The 26,437-nt window shown below is 39.5% G+C and overlaps 2 protein-coding genes across 4 annotated transcripts in view; one reads left to right on the top strand and one right to left on the bottom strand.

The window, feature by feature from the left end:
* Window positions 1–26,437, top strand: part of LOC110841472 (C2 domain-containing protein 5) — a 199,345-nt gene that overhangs the window by 84,327 nt on the left and 88,581 nt on the right. The window lies entirely within an intron of this gene.
* LOC110841474 (smallish) overlaps window positions 1–26,437 on the bottom strand; it is a 139,869-nt gene that overhangs the window by 90,374 nt on the left and 23,058 nt on the right. Inside the window, exon 2 of one of the 2 annotated variants that reach the window (XM_087346557.1) lies at window positions 15,402–15,557. The gene's annotated coding sequence lies outside the window, so the exon portion shown is untranslated. Of the gene's footprint in view, window positions 1–10,797; window positions 10,853–15,401; window positions 15,558–26,437 lie in introns of those variants that run through there. The other variant, XM_087346558.1, reaches the window with a different exon arrangement.

Here is a 26,437-nt window from a genome sequence, read left to right as displayed (position 1 = left end):
TGTGAGTGAGAGCAGACTTGTACGTAACGAGCTTATGCTCAATATGCATAATAGTTAATTAAGTCATTAGCTCATTAAAATAAAATTAATCAGTGCACTTACCATCTATGTTTATTTCTTTTGAAACTGCATGCCAAGCTTTATCAACCTCCTCCTTGTTTGAGTGGCCCGGGGACGAATAATCGTATATTACCGGGAACTTCTCAACCGTCTGCACTATCTTAATATTTGTTTACTCTTCACTCATGTCGATAACGTACACTGGTACTGTTCCTTCAGTACTGATGTCTCAGTCTTGACGCACAGAAAAGGAACATGCCGGGTCTTGCTGCACGTGTCTGCAGCATGAAGCTGACGTCAGCATCTTGACTCAGACCGGTGTGCGGCGGTTTTCATAAACTCATTCGTTTCAACTGTGCTCCTTTCTTTGCGTCATGTCGCAGACATCGTGTCTTGACGCTTGCCGGTGTGCGGCCTACCTTAACCGTCGAGTGAAGGGACAGAGTTGGAACAGCTGTGCAACGTCAAAGTGAAGGGGTCGACAGGGGCGTGTGCTTGCAACATTCCTCGCAGGTGCTGAAAATGTGATAAGGAATTTCTGGAATTGATATCGGCTGTTCAGGTGTGGTTTCCTGATGCTACACTCCGTTTCTCGCGATTAACACTTCTTTGTCAGGGCGCCCCGGACTTACACGTTGGCACCAAAACCCAGAACATCGTCAAAGTAAAAAGGTTTTATTGAGCTTGAGCTATGAATTAGTAAAAGAAGGCGGTCATGACTTTCCCCACCCACCCGAGTGATGGACCCCGTAACAATCACCTCTTTATAAGCGGCTTTTAGTAGATTCTGAGTCTCACTTGTCTGCTGTAAGCTTATGCCACCCATCCTGTTATGCTCAGTTATCTAGGGGGAACCTTGGAACTCTGAACGTACCTCGATTACTTTTAATACATCCCACGGCCAGACATCAAATAGATCTTTCTGATCGCTCATGATAATTGCTTTGTGATTTTACTCTGGGCAGTGAACGCGCACACTCCCTCGTCAATATCCTTGCCACTGGGAATATAAAAGCAGGCCCTGCAGCAAGGTTACGCAATGCTGGCAGTTTCAAGCGGTGGTACGATATGCAAATTCTGCTCAGCTTTTTCACCTTTTCAAAAATCATATTGACGTTTACCAGTTTATGTAAGGTGGTCTTGACGCTGTCACATGACCAGAGAACACCTCAACGAGACCTCTGAGTAAATTAGTGCAAGAACGGCCCAAGACTTTTGTTGAAAGACATTGCTGAGCCTGGGATCACATTAGTGCAAGAATAGCTTGAGACGCAAATGACCCGGATAACATGCAAGAATGATTTGAGACGCAACAAATGATTTTGGATAAGAAAGTGCATCAACTCCCTACGTGATGTGGAGTGAAAAACAAGTTTCCAATGTCGGTGTACTCCAAAAAGTGCGTCTTTAATCTTGTGATTATTGATGGTGTTTGGGAATAAGTGGTAAGGGGAACACTCTGTAGCTCATGAGATAACACGCAAACTACAAAGAATGACAGTTAAATTTTTAGTAATATTAAATAATCGTACGTGATAAAAATTATTGTGACTAAATTTAATATAACTGGTTTCATGTAAAGTGAATAATTATTACAAGTAACACAAATTATTAAAGAAAATTACTGGGTAGTATATGTGGAGCTAATTTCTATATTACAATGGTAGAATTTCTATTGCTTTTCCAACGAGATTAAGAAAGCTATCGTTAATTAGGCATATAACCCAACGCACGGTGAGTCGATTAGAAAGTGTCGATGTGGCTACAAGTCTTAAATGTTTGATAACCCCAAGTATATTTTACGCCTTAGCGCCACATGGGCAAGGCGCATGAGGATCCTGGAGATAAAACTGCACACATTCCGGGACTTCCTCAAGTGATGGTGTGAGGTCGTGTCAAACCGGCATTTAATGGAATGTTTTTTCAGGCGTGTCTCGGAGTCTGTGTGTCTGGTGATCGAATCCAATTCCGACAGTAGGGGGTCGGTGACCCACTCACTGCTTTGCGGAAACCGCTGGGTTGAGGCAACAGAACGAACAGACGTGGGAGACAGAGCGCAACCATTCCGCTCCGCTTGGTATCACTGCCTAACACGGGGCCTTATTCCGGTCTCAAGGACGGTTCAGAAGCAAACGTTCAGGCCGAAATTCTCAGACATTACTCACCTGCGGGGGGAAACGTTTTGGGAAGGGGGGGTGTAAAACTTGTGAGATGTTCGGCTGTCACGGTAGCCAGTCTGCAGACGATAGACAACCGTCTGGGTTATTGCACCGTGCAGTCTCACAACTGACTGACGTTTCAGAGGTGCACACTGCCTCATCATCAGGGCGATGATCAAAGACAATAATAATGTCAAAGATCATTGTTGCAATAATGCGATCCCAGGTCACAGTTGTGAGCTAACAATGACCATGGTTCCCACCGTTGCAAGTCAGTTCCAACAATCCTCGTATCCCATTGCTGCCACGATGTGTTCAAACGATGATCCCGGATCGTGAGAGTTGCCTAATCCCTACGTAAACCGCGACAGACAGACTTACAGACATGAATGGGCCTATAAGGTGTTCTTCGCTCACATTAGAGCGTAAAGAATGCCTAATAAATTAAAGGCTTAATTATAAACAAATCCACTGGGCAGTGTCTTTCTCAAGAATATGATAGTTGCTCGGTTAGTTAAGAAATTATCCGTATTTTATTGTACCCGAAGGTTAATAACGGTGTAGGATTTGAGGTTTTCACAGCGGTGAGTCTGAAGTTTACTGTTTTCTGGGTTATTGCGCCGTGTAGTCTGGTAGATTTCCACCAACGTTTCAGAGGTCATACTGTCTCCGTCATCAGGGCGATGAATGTGTTAATAACGGTGTTCACAAGTCTGCCAGTGGTCCGTATCCTACAGTGATAAAACAAACTCATATCGCAACAGACTCTCTATTCAATATAAACTTTTACCATAACAAACTTAGTTTCGGTATATTACTCCTGTGTAGCTTGTTCTCTAGTCAAACAGAATTTCCCTGATAATTTGTTTACTTTGAAACTGTCTGAAGTGATGAACAAACATTGACACACGCGGATTTGTAGCGCCTCCCAACCAGCGCTTAAAGGAAAATGATGATAGGTCAATACAGAAGCTGTAAGATTAATAAGCTCACGATGGGTGTGTGTATGAGATGCGTTTTTGATGAACATCTTATCCATTTGTTAAAACCAGAAGATACTTGCAGACACATAATCTGGGCAAACTTATCTCTCGTGCTCGTCATGTCAGATATGTTATGTAAGCCAGCACGACGTTTCTGCCAAGATAGTACATTCAAGTCTCTTTCGGTCGGAATCCAATTCAATTGGCATACGTTACCATCTTACCAACCAACCAAGTGGTAATAGAATTCGAAGGTCCAACGCTGGCCAGTGGAAACAATTCTGAAAAGTTCCACATACCTCTCATCCTCAAAACCGATTTCCTTAAAAACTATCTTTATATTATCCTCCCATTTCCTTCTCAGTCTTCCAAATGACCGCTTTCCAAAATATTCTCCCAACAAAATTCATTACACATCATACATGGCATCTACCCGATTCTGCGCCCGTTTCCAGTCATTTCGTAGCGGCCAGATAAAACATTTCCCACGTGTTTGCTAGTAAGGAAAACTAGACCCCAAATTGTGTCAAACCATTCGTTAAACGCTGCTAATTTTGTCTTTAAAGTAACTCCCAAAAAATTCCAAACCGCTTGTTTCGTCAGGCTGAGATAAAATTAATGTCTGATAAGGAGTCTGCGTGTGCTTTCTGATGCTTCTTTGTTTTGCACAGATGTTACCAGTGGGAACAAGCACAAAGCGTAACAATTTACGCAACACTACAAATTACAAATAGAGAGGAACAATGATTTAATGACGGGAAATTCAGATGTAGGCGTTTGCTGTGAAATCTCCCCACCATATAGGAACAGTAGGATTCAGAATTCTGAGAAAATAAAATTACGTACACGTAAGAGTGCAATGACGAAACATGAATGCCGTGGATTTGCTCAACAGAGAATTGTGGTGTGGATTTAGCATTTGCAAATACGTATACAGTCAATTTAATAACTAGGTTGGAAACACGAACCTTAAAGCCATCATGTTGTGCTGCTGCATGAAAATCGAATAGGAAACCCATCTCGGTGCATCTGTTTGAGGAATTCTGTAATTTAATACTGAAATTTAGAACACGCTTCCCATATTTTTCAAATGCACACTTCACGGGTTTCCGTATGTACTTCACTGGCCTGTGGTTTATTTTATTGCTGATGTTAATGGGCAACATGCAGAATTTATAAGCTATTTCTGCCTTACTTCAACATTCTTTGGGCTTCAAAGGGTCAAACGCCATGCGAAGAGGAACTGCTAGACTGAAAGCAGAGTACCATCGTTTACTGACCACACCGTTACGAAGTTCTGGTTTGTTGGTCAAGCTAATTAATCTTGAAAGGGCGTATTTCCTAACCTGTCATGGGTGGGGCACCCAAGGTTCATGTGAAACTACAGCGTATGTTGCTGGAAACTAGTACTTTACTTTTGGTTATTATTTGCCTATTTAATCAGTATCGGTGTACTCAAATTACACTGGAATCCACTCCACTTAAATGTTCACGTACAAACAAGTCTGCAGCCCTATAAGATAAAAGCATGTGCAGCTGCGGGTTTTGTATTGCTGATACGTGCGAGTCCACGAGAGGGGGGACACACCAACAAAGACACACACACTGACGCAGACTATGTGCGTTTGTTTAATTCCTCAATTACTTCTGCTGTACGGAATATGATGGACGCAGCAAGTATCTCTGAAACGTCGGTAAACTTTTCTACCCGATTATACGGCGCTATGACCCATAACACAACCATTTTCATAGACGACGCCGTGGAAATTTGAAATCTACAAAACTCCAACACTGTCCGAGCGTCGTATCGTGTAGAAACGCTACCTTTACTGATCGCACACAAGAACCTTGACAAACGTCAACAAATAGATAAAAAAGAAGGAAAAAAGAAAAATATTACTGCAGTACTTCCACATACGGGACATACCGACCTTGATTGGGCATTAAGAAGAACGTGGTTTGTATGACTGCTTAATAGAGAGGTCTGTCTGCGCGAATATATCATGTCCAGAATTACTTAACGAATATTAAATTTGGCATTGGGAGTCTACGCTTAAAAGTTGTTCGTCAAATACAATTTCTGTATTTATGGTCCAACAAAACCATTACTGTACATGAAATTCTAAATAAAGTTTAATCAAATATACCATACAGGCCTATCGTTCAAAACCTTGGAATGTCATAATATATATACATCTGCCGGAGATATTCAGACTTTAATTTGAGCATTTATCAATATGGTAAATATTTAACGACAAACGAGGGAAGATAATGAATGCAGTGTTACAATCTGTAGTGTGAAGCTTAGGGGGAAACCACTGTTGACTCTCCATTCACTAGAACATGTTTCGGTTCAATGTGGCCATCATCAGGAAAAATTCCCTGTCATTTCTTGACATCGGGAGGAAAAAATACGATCCCCAGTGCGATGACATATAAACAGGGAACTGAACCTGACGATGGCCACATTGAACCGAAACATGTTGCTCGAGTGAATGGACAGTGAACTGGGTGTATGAAAAGTGACGAACATAAACAGACACCAAGAACCAACACAACACACCGGGATGATACACTACACACATGAATATACGGATAACACTAGAGAATTCTATGACCTCATAATTTTCGGAAAAGGGACTGAAGAAAAATGTATAAAAACTGTCCTGAAATTTGATTGAAAAGTGTACTGCTTTGAGTTTCTTCACATCAGTATAGGAGTCATTCTTACGCATGCTACTGACCGGAGGTCTTCAAAACCAGAACTGCGACAGTTTATATAAAAACTATTTAAGAATATATTAAACCCATAATTATATATAATTGTGAGAGGCCACTGGAATATTCTGCTGTTCCAGGAACTGACATGTAATAAGCAGTGCCAGAATTTGAATGAATGTCTTCAGCAGGTCAGAACGACGAAATGTCATTAAAACGAACTCTTTCCTTGCCATGGACTACTTATCTCATTCAGAAATACTAATCACCTTCCTTAAAAAGAAAATCTTATAAAATGTTGAGGATTTAAGAAATGGATAGCGTACTTGCTGCGTTTGTAAAAATTCAGAGATGACGTCAGATGGAACACTGCCCCCCCCCCCCTCTAGATTTTAGTTAAGTATCCATGTCTAAAAGATTATCAGGTGAAAATTATAATCTGAAAAAGGAGTATATGTTATGTAATGAATAAATTTGTACACGATGAGCCATTTTTGAGACATTACAAACCTAATTTGGGCTTCACGTAAAGTCTGTGGTATCATAGACCGATACGAGCCAAAAATTACATTTCACGGCATCTCCACAACGTACGTTGAAGACTAACAAAACGTAATTTAATTGAAACTGCCACGCACTTACATAAATGGAGGATTGGAGAGAAAGACTTCTCCATTACGCGTCAATTGCATGCACGTCAACCAAAGAATGCAATAACCCGTTTAAAACGAAGAAAAATAAGATAACAGGACAGCACATTTGTTTCATTAGATATATTTTACGATTCAGTAGAATATTTTTTGTTATTCAGACTTTTAATTATTAAGTAGGAAAGGGTTTATTGTACCACGAGAAGTCTCAACCACTGAACAGACATTCATCTCTGAAAAGATCTTATATTTCTCACCTAAATCGTAACTGCGTTAAATGGCCTTCTTGGCTGGAAAAGCCATATCCTGACATCCGGTTGTCTTTATTTAAAAAAGAGATGCGAAAGGAAACCATATGTGTGGAAGCAGGGGCTGGTCTCAGTTCCTCTAAAAATCTGAACCTCAGCCACGGTGTTGTTGGGTTTCAGCAGACAGGCTTTCTCGCACACTTGTAAGACCTCCAACTAGACCATACCTACTGCGAGTGGGATGTAGATTTTTAACAAAAGACAGCTGAAGCTAATTTCATTAGACCCATATGGAAGCCACTTAAAATACAGAGTGACCAGGTTTAAAATACTAGAAATGCATGTTTATTAAATAAACAAACCTCTGGACCAGTTAGATATAAAACATTCGACAAGAACAACTTTTTAAAGATGGCTGTACACTTTACCACTCATTTTAAATTTCGCAATTTAGCAACTGCGCGCATTGTGTAATAATATGGTGCGTTCGGCAGAATTTTACCTTCCTGAATGACCGGGTAGGTATTCTGTATGCGCGAATTCTTTGGGTAGGAATCCGCCACCCAGTGACTCCCGCGTGCAATATCGCATGAATTTCTTCATTGGAATTAAGTTTCTCGGGCGATCAGCCGATCGGCCTTGTAAGTATTAAGTTACAATCCAACAACCCTTATAATGGAAGGAAATGCAGCAGTAATCGGGATCTATTACGACGAGAGAAGTCTCCGAAAAGTCTGGATTGGAATTCCGTACTTATGTAGCCCGTAACTCGAGAAGACTGCATTCAATTGCCGTGAAAGTTTCAGGTCTCTTACTGCCCATCACTTTTGTCCAATTTTGACCAAAGCACGAATGTATCGATAGATTTTAACGAAACTCCCAAAAAAATCAAATTGCGAGTTGTGATGGATCAGACAGCCAGCAGAAGTTAGAAAGGCGCTGTTTAGCAACTTTTGCTTGCGAATTCGCTTAAAAACATCAGCTGTTTCCTAACTGTAGGGTGAAAATTTATAAAGTATACAAATATTTAGGCCATACGTACAAAAAACTAAAAAGAACTGTAATTGCGTATCTACGACCGGTCAAAGAAAATCACTTCTTACGCAAATGAAACAGAACTTCTCCCACTGTCTTTGGTCGTTCCATTCATTGAACTGCAGTGTATAATAAAATCTAAATACAGAACAGGACCATGAATACAGAAATAACGCTTGTTTATTTACTGAAAGTGTTCTTGTTGGGTTTTCATGGTACAGCGGATGGTGTCAGTCAGGACATGCCGCTGACGATGCCGTGATACAAACTGAGATACTATCGGACTGCGTAAATAGCTACACACATAACTCAATGGACGGGAATCCTTCTTGAAATCTAGCAATCGATCAACTTGTGAAAAAATTTCCCGCTTTTAATTAAATTTGAAGGTTCGTTTTCCGTGTTAATAAGATCCCACCATCTGAACCAGGTTAATCCAGTCCACGCCCTCATATCATCCCATACAAGTATAAGAATCCAAAATTGGTTTCTCTGCCTTCAAGTTTTCCGACTAAAATATATGTATACATTTCTTGTCTCTGCCTTGTCCCGCTCAAGGCATGCCCCTTGCCAAAAATAATGAAGGTCGTGGAACAAGAACCTATGTTACAGGTCCTCATAATGTAATTTTCTCCATTTGCTCCTACTTCCTCTCTCTTAAGTCAAAATATTCTCATAGCACCCCATTTTCAAACACCCTACTTCAATTACAATGACATTCCTAGTATTTTATAGAACCCGAAGATCCATTACCGGTCATAATGGCAAGCCAGTCGAATCCAATCCACACTCGCTCACGTTGTTTCTTTATCTCTTCGAAGCCGAAGCTATACTAATGATAGTTAAACATTCAGTACCTACATCAAAGAAATCATATTTCAAAGATCAACCGGTTTATGCAACTCAAGGAAATGATCGCTGTTACTCCGAAAATCTAAAAGAAACCCACAAAATACAGTCTATGCGCAAAATGAGCAATTAATGACAGTTAAAGCAGGCGGTACGCTCATATGATCACAACTGGGGTTCAAAGCGTTAATATCGCCACATTAAATAAATCGCATCCATCAATTAATTAATCAATGCCTTGGTCTCTTCACTGGTACATTCATGTTTTGATGTTTGCTACGTCGGAATTGACTGCTGCTAGAACCACAAATCTCTACTTGTATCATCGCTAAACAAGATCATTCCAAAATATTTACGTGAATTACCGCATCAGTGTCACCCTAAAAATACACGTGGCCGGTTAGACCGCGAGACCTGATTACTTGGCACGTCCTGTAGTTCACCCAGCGGTCCCTAATTAAGAAGTGGCGTCGCTTCGCCTGCAGCGACGTCACGAAGCTCCCGGAGTACTTTCTGCTCCAATATCTGTTTTATTCCGTTAGAGCCAGGGATGTCCAAATACTTGTGCAGTTACAAACAATGTTCTTTATTCTTAAAATTATTCATTGTCAGGACTTTTTCCATCGTCTGTTCTTTAAAACCACGACGTTTCGGAGGCTAGCTCTATCTAAGAGACACAACAGAGTAGGTACCTCTCACCTGAAGACGAAGACAGAATCAGCCTCCGAAACGTCGTGGTTTTAAAGAACAGAAGATGGAAAAAGTCCTGACAATGAATAATTTTAAGTGTACTCGTAAACTACCGAAATCAAAACCCTTTAGAAGTGTTCTTTATTATTGAACACGAATGAAAAAAATATCAGGTTAAGATTCGACGCTGGGGATGTCGATGATGGTCTTCTGGGTTGGAACGCTGTGTGGAATTGCAGGTATAATACCGACGTTTCGGAGGAACATCCTGCCTCCATCTTCAGGCCTACCTACAAGTCCATACCGCGTTACTATGTAGAACAACATCGATATCATATTAGGTTGCATTTAGGTGCAATGGGCTCTGCATTGTCACTGTGAGTAGGTGATTGCTTCCAGGTTAGTATGGACACATTTTGTTTCAAAGTATCTCTAATCTGAAACGTCGTTTCAAACCGTAAAATAATGTTTGTGCCTCTGATGGTCGTATCTCACACACTATAACTAGAACGTAGAAGAGGTACTTGCTTATAGCAAGAGGTTGTGTGTTAACACAACTAGCACTGATTCAGTTACATAAAACCAATGGCATCTCAATGTGTGGCTACACAAACAGTTAAGAATTTAACAAGTCTGAGTCAGCTGAAGACAAAGACAGAAAGATCCAACGAAGAAGAAAAGAAATTAATCCCTATCATCACGTGGCGTCTTCAGGTGTTAAACGTTATCTTCTGCAACAGCTGTTGATGATTCATAAATCTTATTTCGCAGGTTTTAACCACCATTATAAAACGTTATATAAGGTTGAAAAAACAGATGCTATACTATAAGGCTACTCAGGTTACGGGTTCTGATACTTTGCATGTACCGCCAAGAACACTCGGCGACGCAGTGTCTGCAGAACAAACAGCATCTCTATCCATAACAGTTTTTTCAGGAATTGAAAATCTAGAAGCAATACCAGAGGGAACATCTCAAAATTGGTACGCTATGTGCTTGTTAAATACTATTTAATTTAGTTTTATCCTTTAAAGGGTTAAACCACGCCGAAGAAATTCACATACATCTAGGTCAATCGTAATTAACGGAACATGTCATTCTGGAGAAACTGATGTCACTGGGCACGTAACGATATTCTCCGCGTTTTATGAATACCGAAGATTAATTTATCTTTCTTAAAACAATCCGCCACTGGAACCTATCATGAGCCAGCTGAATCTATTTCATACCCTCACACAATATTTCTGTAGAATCCATCCGAGTTTTTTCCTCCCATCTAGGCGGTCTTTTATCTTCTCATTTCCAGATACTTTTCTCACCTCTCCATTTTTGGTACATGCCCCTTATTTTACACCGATACTGGCAAAGTATTCTTTGAATCTTAGTCTGTCAATGTCTTACATACCGTTGGTCCTGGAAAAGTTCTAGTCTGCTGAGCTTCGAAGAGTTGATTATTTGTTACTGTATGATGTCTCACGCTTCACTGAACATGATAAAGTTGACGTATCTGTTCAAGTGATAAAAGAGCAAACAGACAACCGATAATAAGACAAAAGGAAATCAATACCCAGATATTGAGATAGATAATAGTTGCTTGATGAAGGTCGTGAAATGCAGGAGAGGGGGGCCAAGGTCCAGTCTTGCGCATTACGTAACCAGAAAAGTTTGATGTTTATTTCCCTTTGCATAAGTTGACGCCGAATGGTTGTTTTTAGATATACAGCGTGTTCGAAAAGTCATTGTGCGGTTACGGTTATGTAGTAATGTCATACCTGGCAACAACTTACGCAATCACAAGAGAGGGCCTTGTTCATGTTTAGCAATAAAATTGAGCGTGTTAATGTTTGCAAAGAAGCGAGAGGCGGACATTTCTAGCACTAGTTACAGAGACACACACTTCATGCGGCCTGAATGTACTACTGCTTACATTCACTTTTCGAACGTCCTGTACATTCTTTATGTATTTGCATACCTCACTGTCCTTGACCGTTTATTGGAGACATACGCTTGTCGCTCTATTCCCGACCACATTATAAACACAGTACAGCATAAAAATATTTTACTGAAGTTATGTATCTAATGACATGCCCTTTGCTTTCTTATGTACTGCGATTACGAGTAGGATTGCAATTCCATCTCCAAGTAAATCAGGTGTCACATTCTAACGATACAGACCAAAACTAATAATAATACCAAATATAATCGAAAGTATTTCAGTACTTTCGGAGATAAACATAGGATAAACAGATGGACGGTCAAGAACACCTTCATACCTATTCACGTAGAAACTTAGACTATGTAAAGCCAGTTACTAGGAATTTAATAATCCTTGACATCAATTTGCCATTTAGCCGATTAAAAATCAGTTATCATAAAAATATTTCAATCATAATGTATAAAATTCTATGACAAATTTACAGTAATTAAACTAATACTGAGGAGGATGAGACGCCTCGGGAGGTTAACACTCTCTCAGCTGACGAGAAATTCCTGACCTTTTAGGGAATCCGAAATTTTGTTAACGTGTTCACGAGAGACCGCCGTTAAATCGTATCCTGAGCCAGATAAATTTAATTATCACCTTCACGCAATTTTATAATTAATTTTAATATTATCCTCCGATCTACTCCTTGGTCTCTCTAGTGTTTTAATTTGTTCTGACTAAAATCATTAATAAATTTCTATATCTCCTGTTCGTGCTGTATCCCCGCCCTTCGATTTGAATACTAATAATAATTTGTGAAGGATATATATTCACTGACGGAAAAACCAGCGGACGCAAGTGTAAACGAAGTGAAAGTGGCGCTGTGTTGCACCAATGTCTGACATGAAGAATTCCAATGATTGTTTTTTTTTCCTGTAGTATACCGGAATTGGTGCAATTGGATATACGTCACACATCTGACGTTACTTCTCATTGTTCCTTGGCCTTCAGGATTGGAATTCAACCACGTGACGCCACTTGAACTGAATTGCGAAACCTAATTAATTGACAAATATACTACGCATGAAATGACCTGTTCCAAGCAGAATCCTGATTTGACATTCCAGTTTTGCATATTGCAACTCTTACCATCAAGTGGGCAGCTGTATTTTACTTCGGAAGTCAACAAATTGTAAAATTATTGATGAAACTAGATATATAAAAGTAGTACAACTTTTTCTGGCCCCCGGCTGTGATTTAAACCGACTATCACACGAATTCAAAGCAAGAGTGAAAACGTTTTACATCAAGTTCAAGTTGCGGGATATTTTTGCTCCTTCTGAGCAGAACAAAGCAAAGTACTGTAGTTGGGGCGAATCTGTGCGTTTTGCCTACGTCACTAGTTTTCGGGCAGAAAGAAAACAAACGCATGCACAAAATAAACCAGACATTAGCATCGTAGAAACTGAGACAGCGAGCTACAAAGTACTGCAGCTGGTGAAAATGTTCACTGTATGGATAGTTTATGGTTCCTTATCTGCTACCCCTCCCACCTCCTGGATCTCGAGCGCACACATTTGCCCCGACCACAGTAGATCGCCAGTTCTCGGCCACACGTGTTTGTGTTTGGTTTAAATTCCAGTTACACGTATCTTATTTCACTACGGAATGTTGTGGGCATTCAGAGTCTAAAATTAAATTATATGAGACTTGCTGTCATGTAACAAAACAAGTTCTGAAATATGTTAACAATTTTTATGATCAAGAATAGTCAGACATCGGAACAAAAGTACATAAAATAGGAGCCAACATTTAAGGGACTGCACATCCTTTTCCAGTGCAGTGCACCACGTGTTCATACCTCACTAGATCCTGTTATTCTTAATACGTTAATTGTGATATGATCGCTGTGGTGCATCACAGCTATTTTAATTACACAAATATGCGGCGACAAACATCGCAGTAAAATAACAAAGGTTACTAACAGTCAAAGGAAATCATTCCTGAGCATTTATTTTCAAGGGAGATTCGTTATAACAAATCTAAAATTATACATTACCATGATAATCTTTTACCACCTACTTCGACAATCAATTCTATGATCCATTTCGTCTTTTAGGTGGTTGGACGGGGAATGTAGAAAGAACACACTGCGCAGATTAGAAATGCATACAAAATATGTAATCGGAAAACCTCAGTATAATATTAAAATGGGCATTAAAATAAGTAGAATGGAGTGCGCGGATTGGATTTACCTGGCTCTGGAGACTGTTTATGTTTTAGGGGTCTTGTGAATACGGTAATAAACCCTCTGATTCTACAGCAAGTGGGGACAATTCTTGACAAGTAGGGATTATGAACTCCGAAGGACTCCGCTCTGCAAAGATAGTCAATAAGAGTCCATAGGCCGAAAAATCTTGTTTAGAAACCGCTCAAGTATTAATGTTATGGAGAAATGTGTGCTAATGGAAAGCAAGTCATAACGAGACAGCATCGAGATGTTTGCAGTTCTTTTACGGAACTGTGAACACGAGTCAGTGCTCTGTGGAGAGCTTTCCACTAATGAACTGGATCTGGAAGCCTACTACTGATCGTTTCTGACTGCGCCGCCGACCGGGTATCTTGCATCAAGACTAAATTATGAATGCATGCGACATTTTACATCTCAGTCCTTGAGTTTCAGTACCACTGGTTGCAGACGTTTAATTATGGTAATATACAGAATGTCCCAAAAAGATGGAAAACAGAAACAAAATGGTGGTCGCTCATCAGTCAGTCGTTCACCGCTGTCAACTGTGCCACGATAGCGGCTAGCTCTTGCGAACACGGGGTTCATGAAGAACTGAGTGAATATCATCATCTGAAAATGGCTGTGTCTTTCTTTATGTTAGCATCGTTTCCCGCTGTAACATACAGCAAGAACTTTCAAAGTTTATGAGAAATTAAATATATCTCGGTGCTTCGTAATTTTATTTGCATTCAATAAAGCTTCCCGAGCTTGTGATGCGTAACAATAGTAGAAGGCCAGTGTAAAATAGATGTGTTTATATTTTAGACCGAGTAATTTCTAGATAATGATGTTAATAAATCTGTTGTTATTGTACAACCAATCGAACGATATATCGAAGCTATTTAAAAGGGAAACGTGCCGAGCAGTCTAACTTGATAGACTCAAGGGCACAATGACCCTAATCTGGCGCCGTGACTCGGTAGGTGGAACAACAGAAAGGCGTAAACTTTTTTCTGTAACTGTAAGGTCAGGGCAAACAATAGGCAACGATGTGTGGGTGGAAGTTGAAGCTGATAACTGTAAATGTCGAACGACATTCAAATATCGATAAACGAGAATGATAAACGACGTAAACAAATAAAGGGAAACTACTGAGGGGCCCAAAAAAATGTATACACAACATGACTTATAGTCATCCCTTGATGTCTGTATAAATTTAGTATTGAAGCTGTTATACAGGTTTTTGTTTTGTTGAAGTGTGTATACATTTTTTATTGTGTATCTGCGTAAGATATTCTACTGCGTCTGTAGACAGTTATTCGAGCAATGGATTTCAAACTAATCTGATTCAAGGGCCCGTAAAACCTCAATAAATTTTCGGAGGTTCAACGCTTTACCTGTCTCACATTGTACAAAGCACACGGCAGTCTACAAACCCAATTATACACTTTAACGTCTTTGTGCGATACTAAAATCCAATAAGCGTCATATCACCCACACTGAACACTCACAATTAATGTGCAGGCCGAAAAGGACTCACTCACGAAGTAATTTACCAAACATCCGTCTTAAAAGAATGAAAATCGGGTTTGTAACGCGGCTTCGCCTTCATATTTTTGAGAGATACAGCGACTAAACTCAGAACTCAGTGTCCTCTTCCTCAACGGGCGGCCGGTTGCATTAAACTGTGAAAGTCAGCATAAAGCGCTTAGTTATGTGGAAATATTAATTATGTATTAATTAATTGCGTTATTCTTCATCTTCTTCAAATACAATTACACTTTGTACTGTGTTAAGTTTTCATTTCATAAGTTAGTAGTGATGGTTATTCAAGGAACTAACTCTATTCCCTTACCTATTTCGTGAAGTATAAATCCTTTGAACAGTTATTTTCATGAGGTAGCAACCCGAAATCCGCGTTAGTATCCGGATGATGGGGAATCCCAGCGATTAACTTCGGGTAGAGCCATGAGTCTTAACTGGTTGTTAGTCCATATGACTCACGTGACATCTGTAAACAAAATTCAGAAGTAACACGTTACATTTCAGTACCAAGCCGGGAATAACATGGCACGACTGAACAGTTATTAATAAAACAGCGGACGCGGTATCTGGCTGCCACTGGGCATCCCTCTCGGGAAGCGATGACTTCAAAAATTCCATTCCAAAATAAAACCATGTGGCATCTGGCACGCAGGGAAGTCTCCCACACGACAGTCTGCTCCTCGTGGAGAAAATCACAACTAAATGTGTGATATTTAAGCAATGACCTGAAAATCGGACCATGAGTTAGCCGAAAATCCTGGGGAAGTTTCATGGTTTCAAACACAAATCAGATTCTTCTCCTACACTATAAGTAAAAGAACAAAAAAAAAAATCAGTTTGTTCCACGAATAATGTAAAGTTGTAAATATCCAGTAATAGCTACATGGTGATTAAAATATCTGCCATAACATTTTGTTTAAACTGAAAGTCGAATATAAAAATAGAACAAAGCAAGAACCGTAAACAGTATGTACTTTCTACTTGTCTTCAAGAGTCTAAGTTTGTGTTGTGGGGCTAGTTAATAATTATACAATTTTATTTCGTGAACTATTTCTGTGTATACTTTACCTTTGTTCAGTTACCACTTGCATTAAAATAATCAAATATAACCACATGTTTCTCACTGTCAATCACGTTAGCAAGAAGATGGCCGCCTTCTGGGTTGTAGCACCATGTATTCTGGTTCAGCACATTTATAATGGCGGCAATAAGGACCCCTGAAACGTCGGTAAACTTCTACCAGACTACACGGCGCAATAACCCAGAAGACAGCCATCTTCGTACTCCCCACCTCTAACCCTAGTTGCAGAAGTTGACATGTAAAATGTTAAAGAAAGTACCATCGCTTTTATGTAACAAGCACAGAATTAGTGTCACTACACTACACTGCTGTGTCTTATAAATTACATCGATAAACAGCTACATGTTTCGATCGTATGTATGATCATCAAGTGACTCTGTAGTGTGAAAGTGACGATGCTCTAATGAGAGGTTTATTAAAAATACAACGTGATGCTGCATTACAGAATTTAAATGTAAAATGTATTGGAATATTTATAAAAACTTTCTGTACAGAATTCCACATGCCTGACTCCAGTTATCTCTGTGGTGGAGAAAGAAAAATATAAATATTTCGTCGTCGCCATGTTCTTGTTTTATATTTTGCAAACGAAATTACCGGAACTAAACTTGCATATTTTTCGAAGATTTATTACTATATGACATTTCAGGACCTTGCATTAAATGATCCTAATGTCACTTCCAACTCAGAAGTTTTCATGAACGTCACGTTGGTATTACTGAATATAAGAAATTAAAAATCAGACGTGCGGGGAAGGGTGTCTGGCTGTCTCTTAGTCATGTGATGTTCATGATAGTTTCATGAAAATTCATTAGTTCATTAAAATGTTAGTGCGGTATTTGCACACGGACAAGATCCAACGATTATAAAATGAGGAAAGTGGGCTGACACAGGACTGTCTTACAAGAGTCAGGATACAATAGTCACATCCTGTTAGACCGAGTCTCTGAATTCAGGGGAGCTTGTGTTCACACATTTCACCTTGACTGTTGTTACTAGGAGGAGCTAATCGGAAGGTCTGTTTTGGCGTGTTAACACAGTCTTCATAATCAGTTCACATTTCACACAATGCTCTAAATAAAACAGCAGTAACTGCCACTGAAACAGACTGACTGGTACTTGGCTACTCCAAGAGGAATTTGACACCCGGTATCCTGCGTGGAAGAGGTTATGTCCTGCTTTTAATCTGTTTCATTACCAACTTCAGAACTTTACACAAAATTATCGGGCATGAGGTAGTGGTACAGCTGTTAAAACTTCTGCTTCGTATTAATATGGTCACATGTTGGAATTTGGGCTCCGAGCTCGGCTAACCAGAATTTTCTCGTGTTTATACACATACATTTTGGAAATATGTTTGATAAGGGCTTCAAAATTGGACAAATCCGCTTGCTCCCTGTTTCATCTTTTATAGTCATCCTACTATTTGACTATATAGCCGATTCAGATGAAAAAGTGCCGTTAATAATTCAGAATTTAATCATAGAACGATAAAATTTATTCACTTAGAATTTCAATGTAGACCGTTTAATCTCGCGCTGGACTGAAACGCGATTTTCCAGGTGACGGAATCACTGCCTGACACAGAATGTCATTTTAGGCTAGTCAGTTTTTTTCGTATTTATTTTATTTTTTCCCCTCTCACCATTCTTTGTTCCTTTCTTAATTCAATCTTTCTTTTATTTTAATTTATTTCGCGCTTTTTCTTAATTTATTTGTTCTTTCCCTCTTTCTTCCTTCTTTTCAGCATACTTGTCTATTTTTACCTTTCCAGCTTCGGTATTTTTCCTCATTTTTCTATCCATTCCATGTACTCTTTCTTCCTTGGTCCAACAGCGGAACTCAAGAGCTCAAACGAAGTGCCGTTTCTGTTGCATACATGCGCTCTTGATGCAAATGACTTCGATATCGTACTGAGAACTTCACACTGACTCCTTTTATGTTATCACAAGCGTCCTTTCGGCATGCTCTTCCTTAATTAGCTCGGGCTATTATCAGGGGTGCAGAGAAAGTTAATTGTGACAAGGTGAACACAAAACTGGTAAAGTAATTTCAGGAGCGTCCAATGTATTAAGACTACAACAGAGGTACGGATTACCTCCTACAAGAGGCACACTACCGACATTTGCCGTTGTTACAACCCTAGTGACTGAAACACGCATGTGTAATTTGTAAACAGTAGTGAGAGGAAGGACTAATTCAAATTACAAGGAAGAAGACTGTACAGTCAATTACGCAGCACAAGATCTTGAGCGAAATTACGAGCTACCTCCATTCTGCAACGTCCTTAGAAGCTAATAATCACTCAGCTGGTCAAGAAATTCGTGTCCTTTTATGGAGTCAGAAGTTACATAATTATTGTGTCCCCAAACCCCGACTAAAATGTCGTCTTCGCCAGAAAAGTATAAGGCGGAAAGATTAGAATGTAAGATAATCTGGAAGTGATAATACGCAGATAAAGTTCTGAAGGTGACCACAGTACAGGCCTATATATTAAATTATCTAAAACGAAATGCAATGGGCCACTCTAAAGCCTGAGAATTCCATAACAAGCCAACTTAAACAGAAATTACTACTGATTACAGAATTACGTATGACAAGAAATAAATTATCTGCTATTATCTGAATCACACTTTCGTGCAAAGAAAAGAATAGATAAATGTTTCAAAATTGGTTATATTATCGTCATTTTTACATACGATTTAAATACCGAATTAACAAAAGTACCGACATTGATTAGTTGTTGGTTTTATTACGTAAAAATTATACGCAATAACTGATTAGTCGATGTGCTTCGGGCAGAACGTTTGTCCTTGAATGTGATCTGTCAAACAGCACAAAAAGTAACATTCTCTTTCGTACTCCGCTCACAGGAGATTCCGAGCCATCGATATCCTTCTCAAGATATCGAGTTCATTACTGACTGCTTGCTCGGAGAAACAGCTTACACATCGGCAAGTGATCATATTCACTAAGTGGACATTTCTAACACGACCCACTTCGTTGTCTCATAATTACAGAAGTTTCCACTTCTGTAATTCCTTTGGTACGTCCATCAGCGACTTAACCAAAACATGGATTCATCTCTGAATGTCTTTGGCGATGGTATTAGATTATTACTGATACGCCTATCTTTATTTTGAACTTCGATCATCGTCTGCTGAGAGCCTTTTAAAATTCCGCGAGTGTGTGTTTAATAACGAAGAAAGATAAATAATTAGAAACGTGGTTTTTTAGACTTTAAAAAAACTCTTAAGACACTATGGAAAGTGTCCAGATTAAAAAATATTTTAAAACAAGTATTGCTAAATTTCTATCTGAGATAAGACACTGTCACAGCGGTGAAGATGCCGTTTGTGGTCCTATGCTTTGTGACTCTGTAGTCTTGCAGATAGGATATAATTTTGCCACTTATTTTGTTATGAGTTTGAAAAGCTGCCTGTTACCTTGATGAAATAAACCACATTACAAAGTGCCTGAAAACACTCATAAATTATGTAGGCCTATGTATGTACCAACTTCTTGACTTTACTGACGTCCTATGTTCTTCCACGCCCTCTGCCATTGCATCCTCTGATATTTGGTCCTAGAAAGGCTGAACTACCTTGAAAACCTGAAATCTTACTAAATTCTTCTTGATCCAATATGGACTTACCGAGCGAGACTGTAATTCCTACTTTTCTTGTTCGAGACTTGTATTTCTGTCATTGACAATTCTTCACGATCAAACCACTCGACGTTACGTGCTACCTTCACAGCCTGTCAGAATAAGTTTTGGAAACATAATTTAGCATTACACAGAAATGTTGCCTTTATATACATGACATAATCCCGTTAGAAAATATCCCATTAACGTGACAGCAAGCAAGACAGCTGACTTGTCTGCCATGCCCTTCTTTCGAGTCTTTGTTTTACCGAAAACACTCGGAAACCCCATACCAAGTGGCTGCCATTTGTGGAGGATGCAACTGTCACAGTATGTGCTAAATGCGCGTCCTAGCATGTCCGCTCTGAACACCAACAGGAGACATCACATGTAGGCTGAGAACAGTAAGACTAATGGAGACATAGCTGTCAACATACTAACGGTCTAACCAGTAACTGATTAATCCATCAAAGGTTCTTTCATAAGAACATGTTTTCAAAAACAATAACTACGAGAGTTATTGTACAAAATAATAAGGTTATTTTTCATAAAACAAACTGTACTAACAAAATAAAATTACTTGATCCTTTCGTATCACCTCTTTGCACTTTAACCTAGTAATTTTCACATGGAAGTTGGTACACTGTAAGAAACAGCCGCAAAGTAATTTTTACATATCATTAAATTGAGAATCCAAATACATAATCTTATCTCTTATTTACAGTCATGGCGTTGCGTTATGAGTTCAACGAAACAGAGGCAGACACAGACCGGTTTGTGCATTATAAAAATCATGTATGGTTGCCGAGTAATAAGGCCAGAGACGGAAAACAAAAGGATTTTATATTTCAGATAAATAAAAACTTGTAATAGAAACTTAAACTTCATTCAGAATGATTTACACAAAAAAAAAAGGCTGGTGGGAAAACCTTTTATTAATTCTAACTGATAAGTGCAGTTTAACTGTTGAAGATATTTCCTGTTTTTAAGTATTTCGTGGAAAGGTACAGGTAAATGTAATTGTTTCTGGTGCTTAATTATGGAATACGCCATGTACACGTATGAGCAGTGAAGGTATAACTCCACGAAAGAACTCTTGATTCCCAATGGATAGGCTGTATGGGCCTCAGAGCCGATCTGACCATTGTGGAAAAGAGAAAAATCATGACCTGTCAAGAATCGAACCACAGTCGCACAGCCTGTAGCCTAGTCACTACAGAGTTTCGTGTTAGTTGTAATAGTAGGTATCATAACTTACACTGCAATTAATATTGTTGAAGAGGCGAAAATAGTTTGTCTTAGAGATTGCAGGAGACATTTTTCCAGCTGATCTCAGACCAAATAAATCCAGACCAGAAAAGGCAGTGCTACAAAGAAAAATATGTCGTGCTTGTCATGGAAATGGTCGAAGAACCCAAATGTTAATTACTGTCTGCACAGTCCCGACAATGAACCCGGTGTGCATGTAGGCATTCATACATAACCTTCACACAAACACACACACGCCCAGCTCGGAAAAAGTACATAAATATATGAGATATTGGACTATACTGTATTTTAATGTGCTACAAGATTAATTAGGTCTAGTTCACTATCTCAGAGAGAGCACTGGGCATGGTTTTAGTTTGACGGCGTTCTGGGGGACTTTGGAATAACTGGAGTGGGTAGAGCTTACTTCCCACATTCACACATGGCGGTTTTCATTTGTCACTACATCCTGTCAGCTTCTCAACACAAAGACAAGCCATAAGCTGCGTTGGTTCTTCACGTCATCTGGCAGCATTATGTCGTACAAAAAAGTGTGTTTCAAAATTGGATACACGGAAGGATCAAGTAACCTTTCCATCTGTCATGAAATACTGTATATTGGTACTTACTCTGTGACTAAAATGATTCTCAGTCGAGCGACTCTGATTCTTATTTAAATTCACGGGCAGTTATTACAGAACTTGCGTAATGTGTACAGTGTTAAGGAGTCGATAATCTTAAAACCTTGCATACTGTGTAGTGTGTTGGAATATAAAATATGTTTACAAACAAAACTGTTTACACTATGAAGGACACTAATGCCACGGCATAGTGTAAACAGTTTTGTTTGTATGCATATTTTATATTAGTGTTAAGGGTAGTTAAAAATTAAGAGCGATATCAAAATATGCTGCACTGGAGGTTTGCACCAAGGACGAACAAACCAAATGCCCAGTCTTGTAGCAATAGTTACCCTACAGTTTCCAAGTATCGATGTTTGAGCGCCATATTTTATTCGTCTGTGGATGTGGATGGGTGTTGCATCCTTTACCGTAAGAAGGCAAGACGCAGGACAGAAGTGTAACAATCCAGACGTCACGGAAAGAAGTACCAGGAAGTGACAGTAAGCGAAGTTACTTCAATTTTCCGCGCGCCGCCGAGTGTGGCATTGCCACGTCCCCAATGATTCCGACTTGAAAAATTAATTAAGTCTCCCAAAATGCCGTTCCTAGAGGCTACATCTTGCTTCTTGGCTTTAAGTTTCAAAAACGATCTGCAATTACGTTTGAGCCTAATCGATTGGTAGTTTATTTGACGAAGAAATTACAACCACAGAAGTTATTTAGTTTAGTAAACTGCATAATAAGAAGCACCATACTTCGTACTGTTCACCAAATTATAATGATCAAATCAAGAAGTATGAAATGGGCGTGGCATTTAGAGCGCATGGGGGTTTATAATTTCATGAATCGACCTTTAGTTGGAGGCAGTAAACACCTCTGAAACGTCGGAACATTTATGCCAGACGTCATGCCGCAACATCCCAGAAGACTGTCAAAACGATATCTTCGTATGTTGTACCCTCGAGTGTTCGTTCCACTCGTACACAATCTCTAATACGACTAGTTTAGTCACAAGAAGTTTAAAGTAGGCTAATTTAAATGAGAGTCAGAACAATGCAGGTAAATCAGTATGTGCATCAATATGGCTATTGTGATGCGCACGGCAGACGAGGACGACACCGGATTCAAAACTCACGGCACGTTCTTCTTTTCATCTACTCTTCTTGAGGTGTACAAGAATATACGTCGCTTTGCATTCATCTTACGTTCGTGGAATGTTTGCTTCCAAACACAGAAATCGTGGATCCTTTGTATTCAGTTCATCGATCTATGGCGGTAAATTACACAGACGCAAGAGACGTCTGACACATTCCAAAAGTGAGAGAGTAAAAGTGTTTCATTACGTCCCGCCAAGTTATGTGAACGTAGGTTTTCGATTTTATTTGGTTATGTGGTCTTTTGGTGCATATGACTGAAGCAGTGGTTTGGCTCCTGGAAATATTCTCGGTTATAAAATATAAGCCTAGCCGTTCTTCGTGTTATAAATGACGAGATTACGTCCCCCGTCCAAGACGTACATTTTATATTTATTATTTAAATGTAAGTCAAGGTTTTCAATAAATCATCGTGTGGGAGTGGTAAGGCAGGAGGAACAAATATGGAGACATGAAGCCGGTAGACTGGAATGAAATGCCGTCAATATTTATTCATGAAACTTCGTATAGGAATGTAACAATACGTCTGCACTTTGTAGTGAAACTTGCTGTCTGAAGACGCCAGTAATAGGATACAGTAACCTGCGACGTACAAGTCTAGTCTTGGCTATTATACATCAAAACCTGTTAGCAGAGAAATCCGAAGAATCAGAATACTTTTTTTCCGTTTCATGAAAGTTTCACTTCAACACAGAAATCCCTGTTTCTACACGACGCATTTACTGAACAGTACATTTCCAATTTCCCTTCCGTTTTACTTTCTACTTCTGTTCCTCTGTGTATCTTTTCCAGTAGTTCACTGACATGCATGCCCATTTTAATGGTTGTTGTGCGTTAATTCTCTCTAGGTTGCTTATTAAAGCAGACTATACCATGCACCAGTGTAAAACAGATCCTCAGAAAACAGTTGAAATGGTCGGACATATAACATACCTCCACGCCCTCTGTACACATTTATGAAGTGGTGTTTAGATACAAGGGAAACTGTACGTATATTACACTGTGCAACAAATTTTGTGTAATTTTTTGTTATGGGCATGAAAGTAGGTTTAATTTATAGATTTTGGGGTGCTAAACACGGAGATAGTGCTTAAATTGGCAAACTGGCTCTTGTTTTCGAAAAAAAAACTAGTTTGTTTTATTTATACACGGTATTTTTTAGTTATATGGCAGTAAGATATAGCTACGAACATACTTTTGTCAAGCATCCCTTTTCACCATCCAACAACAATCGGCTAACATGGCGGCACTCTATTTGCTTTTGTATCTTTGCTCCGTCGCCGAGATGTCTTGATGGAAGCGCTCAACATGTTCGTCGCTGACGGCACCACAGTTTGACGGAAAGAAATCCAAGTGTGAGTGCAAGAAATGCATCTTCAGTGACATGTTGCACCCCAGTTTTCCATAAGATGTCAGTGAGTTCACCTTCTGTTTGATAGAATCTATCACAGTCTTCTTTTTCGAGTGCGAAATGTTGTCACTTTCACAGAATGATCTAGAAGATTTCACTGTTCTAGCCTCGAGGCCAAAAGCTCTGGCGTATTATTCGGCAGTTCGAGATCCCTGATGAGGTCATTAAGCCCACTTTCTGTGATCGTATGTGGTTCAGAAGGATAGAGGATTGTACAAAATGGTGGATCCCTTGACGTAGACGGCTGCTGTACTTCTTCGTGTATATCAAGCTCAACATGAACATCATCAGTGTCTTCATCTTCATCAGAGTCTACAGAAATTTTTCGGGTGGTTCAGGAATAGGTAGTAGTTTGCCGTGAGGGACGGGGCGAATTGCAGATGGTATATTTGGGTACGTAATTGTCCACTTTTAGTTCATTGTCACCCCTTTTCGAATAGGAGGTACCATACAGAAGTAACAGTCTGTGATGTGATTTGTTGGCTCCCTACATACCACGGGCACTGCTAAAGGCACAGAACATCCCTTACGATTCACCCACGCGATGGGTTTTGATGAACAGGTAGTGCAGCATATGTGTGGAGCCCAGTTCTTTCCCTGGTCGCCTACTTTACACCCAAAGTACAATTCGTAAGCCTTTTTTATGGCTTCGTTAACGTACACTTTCTTGAAGTAAACGTGACTTCTCCACATACGTAACAGAAGTTATCCGGACTATTCACACAATTACGGGGCATATTAATGTTACATGACACAAATACTGTGCAAGAAGTAGGAATCTCACAGAGAACCGTTAACAGAGAACAAATTACCCAGTACCTGGCCGGATTCGAGGAATACTGCAAGAGTTGAAGATGCATTTGAGGCGGCAACAACTTATCACATAATAGAGAGCGGGGTGACTGTTGCTGATTACGTTTTAAGAGCGTGGTGGTACTATAACTGATAATAATGTAGAGTAACTCGATAATATGAGACCCCAACTGTAATTCGAAAGCAGGAGCCAATCGACAAATTTTAATGTGATTTTCGTGTTCAGTAGCCTAAAATTAGTCAAGATTGGTTAGTTTAGTTTTCATAACATTTTACGTGTTGACCAGTGTTATCAATCATATTACGTCACAAGCTACTTACGTTTTGCTTGGAAAGTCAGTTCATTCATGTCTTCGAAGAAAATATGCTACTATTACGTGAACCTTATCGTAATTTAACCTTTCACTTGCCATCCTCAAGTAAGTTTGTGGACAGACTTTCCCAGCTAGAAAGAGAGATCTCGTCTGAAAATAGGCGCTTTAGTTATAGTTTATGTTTACCGTTTAACAACGCAAGTGAAAGGAAAATTACCAGACATGTTCAAATAGCGACGACTATAACTCCTAAGTAGCTTCTCAATAGTAAAATTGCACGTTAGCATGAACTACTTATTCTGGATGGAAAATAATTCACTTGCTATATTGGGTCACCTCCCATTCCCTACACGCAAAAACTGCAATGACCGCAGACTTTACATAAGGTCGACGGAAAGTAGAAAAATAAAGGTACCCGGAAGATGGCTGTCTTCTCGGTCGTTACACCGTGTAGACTGATAGAGTTTACTGACGTTTCGGAGGTGCTTGCTGCCTCCATCATCATGGCAATCGCCCTGATGACAACCCAGAAGGCAGCAATCGCCATATTTGCCGCCGTGTTAACCTGAAATCTGAAGAGTAACTGGATTTCACCTCAAAAGTGATGCTGACGTGACGAATTTTAACAATATCAGTCTCTGAAACTCTGTTTTATTATCTACTGATTAATGGGACACGTTGTATTTAAAATGGCTGCTACACTGTTAGAAGGCATCAAATAACACTAAAGATGTGGTGACTTTCGCGGTCAAGGGGTGTGAAAATTGGTGGAATGTACGGAACAGTGCCCTTCAGTTTTTTTTGTAGTGATAGGTATGTGCATGTCAGCCAGAGGGAAGTTAACGAATGTGCTGGAAGATTCACAGCAGAGCTGAGATCTGGACAGAGACTGAGCTGAAGGAATACCGAACAACACAAGAATCATAACTGATGACATTTCTTCTGAAATCAGTATCAGTTATGGAAGAAAGCAGTACTCCATCATCTCAAGGTCAAGCCGAAAAACAATGTTATTCTGATAAAATAAGGGAACGTACTGCGCCGTTGGATCAAGTA

The sequence above is a fragment of the Zootermopsis nevadensis genome, unplaced genomic scaffold (assembly GCF_977971745.1).
Source record: "Zootermopsis nevadensis isolate Lab colony 2312 unplaced genomic scaffold, Znev_1.0 Znev_ptg000010l, whole genome shotgun sequence".
Classification (NCBI taxonomy): domain Eukaryota; kingdom Metazoa; phylum Arthropoda; class Insecta; order Blattodea; family Termopsidae; genus Zootermopsis; species Zootermopsis nevadensis.
This window is presented reverse-complemented; position numbering and strand designations above follow the sequence as displayed.